This window comes from Vigna radiata, chromosome 4 (assembly GCF_000741045.1).
Source record: "Vigna radiata var. radiata cultivar VC1973A chromosome 4, Vradiata_ver6, whole genome shotgun sequence".
Taxonomy (NCBI): Eukaryota; Viridiplantae; Streptophyta; class Magnoliopsida; order Fabales; family Fabaceae; genus Vigna; species Vigna radiata.
In genome coordinates this window covers 4425651-4428798 of record NC_028354.1, presented here as the reverse complement: position 1 = coordinate 4428798, position 3148 = coordinate 4425651, and positions in this window count along the sequence as shown.

The following is a 3148-nucleotide window of genomic DNA, read 5'->3' as shown; positions in this document are numbered from 1 at the left end:
CTTGACAAGATGAAACAATTGAACTGAAATTAGAGAAGATGTAAGAGTAGATACAATTCTCACAGTTAACTGAACTGTAACTGTTATCAGTTCAGTTTTTAAAAACTGAACCATAAGATAGTATACTGAACTGTTACTAGAAATGGATCAGTTATTTTTAGTACAATATAGTACAGTTAACTGTAGTATAGTATAGATCAGTTATTTTTGCCCAGCCCTAGTACCGGATTATAGTAGACAAAAATACCCTCATTTATCATGGATTCTAAGTATTAAAGTTAAGGATATTTAAATAATTTTCATTCTCAAAACTAAAAAAAAAAACTCCTAAACTCTTACTCACCTTCCTCATTCCTCTCAATCCTTTCTCTTTTATCTCTCTCATTTGGAGGATGTGTTATATATTTTCCCTTCTTATTATTAAATTTCATTTTTAAATTAAATCAGGTAAATAAAACCTTCATAAATCAATTAAATTTTCATACATTATTTACACATCTACACCACATTTCATTATATTTTTAAAGAACAAGATATTTCCCTCTATTGTCTTTTTCCCTTTACACAAAGTGTTTCTTTTTCCTTTCTCTATTGGTATGGGATACATGACGTAAGATTACAACTTATAATTGAAAGAATTGTACTTCTAGGGAACTCTTCTATACCTATTTCTTTAATTTCCTTATGTCCCTTTTTTTTATCACTGAATCAACTTCTACAAGCGTTTAGAATAAACTTTAACCATTGTGCAAGATAAAAAACAGTAAAATCATTTTTTACCTTTGAGATTTGGAAAGAGTAACATAAAGTGACAAAATTTATATTCATTTTAGGTTTAATCATTCAGCCAGTACTAATTTTCGCGTGGAATCTCAATTTTGTCCTTTTCTTTTACGTTTTCTCAATTGGGTCCCAAATTTTGAAAAATTGGATCAATCAGATCCTTTCCGTTAAGTTGGGACTTACGGTGTTAACTGTGTGTGTGACGTGGAAACCTGTGTGTGTGACGTGGAAACAGGAGTCAGTTAGTTATGGAACTAAAGCAAAGTTTTATTAAAATTGGAAAAAGGCAAAGTTTTATTAAAATTGGAAAAAGGCAAAGTTTTATTAAAATTGTAGAAAAACAATTTATTAAATTGGAAGAAAAGCAGCAACGTTTATGATAGGAATTGAGATTGGAAGGGTACGTTTTCGAATTAGGGATTGAGGGGAAGAAATTTGTTCATCATTTGGGGTCTCGTGAGAGGGAAGTTGCAACAGCAGATGAAGAAGAAGAGGAAGAAGAGCAAAAAGATGAACAGAACAAAGACAAAGAATTTTCATATTCTCTGGGTTTTCTGAAGAAATGTGGCAATCGAATGAAAGGTTTAGAGTGCACTGTGTTGTAGAGAAAAGAAGAAATTTTGATTGGATGAATGACATGGTTCACCAACATGAAGCGCCTCTGCATCCCCATGACATGCGAAATCTTAACAAAGTTGTTCATGCGAAAAGCACTGCTCATTTTTTTTTTATTTGAAGTTTTCAGTTTGGGGGTTTTGGGCTGCCTTAAACAAAGAAAGGTTGAATCTTTATCAGATGAAAATTAAAGTTTCAGTCGTCAAACTTCCCCGTTCATGGAACTAAAGCAACGTTTTATTAAAATTGGAAAAAGGCAAAGTTTTATTAAAATTGGAAAAAGGCAAAGTTTTATTAAAATTGTAAAAAAACAATTTATTAAATTGGAAGAAAAGCAGCAACGTTTATGATAGGAATTGAGATTGGAAGGGTACGTTTTCGAATTAGGGATTGAGGGGAAAAAATTTGTTCATCATTTGGGGTCTCGTGAGAGGGAAGTTGCAACAGCAGATGAAGAAGAAGAGGAAGAAGAGCAAAAAGATGAACAAAACAAAGACAAAGAATTTTCATATTCTCTGGGTTTTCTGAAGAAATGTGGCAATCGAATGAAAGGTTTAGAGTGCATTGTGTTGTAGAGAAAACAAGAAGTTTTGATTGGATGAATGACATGGTTCACCAACATGAAGCGCCTCTGCATCCCCATGAGATGCGAAATCTTAACAAAGTTGTTCATGCGAAAAGCACTGCTCATTTTTTTTTATTTGAAGTTTTCGGTTTGGGGGTTTTGGGCTGCCTTAAACAAAGAAAGGTTGAATCTTTGTCAGATGAAAATTAAAGTTTCAGTCGTCAAACTTCCCAGTTGATGGTATTTTTGTGGTGTGTGTGGTTATAGAAACTTAGAAAAGGAAAAAGGGTTTGGGGACTAGTCCTCTTCTTCATCAATCACCTGAGTCTGTTCCAATTACAGAGTTTTTTTTTCTAAAATTCAAAAAATTGTTTTTTTTTTCAGCTTTTTATTAGTCACATCAAAATTTCTGTGAAAATATTAATCACATCAACGTTGCTTTTCTTCCAATTTAATAAATTGTTTTTTACAATTTTAAAAAAACTTTGTCTTTTTTTAATATAACTAATTGACTCCTGCCTCCACGTCACACACACATTTAACGCCGTAAGTCCCAACTTAACGGAAAGGATCTTATTGATCCATTTTTTTAAAATTTAGGACCCAATTGAGAAAACGAAAAAGAAAGGGACGAAATTGAGATTTCACGCGAAAATTAGGACTGGCTGAATGATTAAACCTTCATTTTACATACATTGATAAATATAAAATGATTATAAAAGAGTAAACTTTTTCAATTTTTAAAAAATATCTATGATTCAAATTACCACCACCATCTTCAATTGGGTTGAGATGAGAAAAAAAAATGTTGGAGTGATGACAGAGAAAATGTTGAGATGAGAGAGAAAATATCTCTGATGATAAAGGGTTTCTGATTTTTTTTTTCAATTGGGGCAACAGTAAGGATAGAAAAAAATTGGAGTGAGAGAGATGAAAGAGAGAGAGTTGAGAGGAATGAGGGAGGTGAGTAACGGTTTGGGTTTTTTTTAGTTTTGAGAATGAAAATTATTTAAATATCCTTGATCTTAAAGCTTAAAATCCATGATAAATAATGGTATTTTTGTCTACTATAATCCGGTACACATTGTTAAAACGTACCAACTGAAAGGCGTACGCGTGTTAACAAACCCATATATATATATACATATATATATATATATATATATATATATATATATATATATA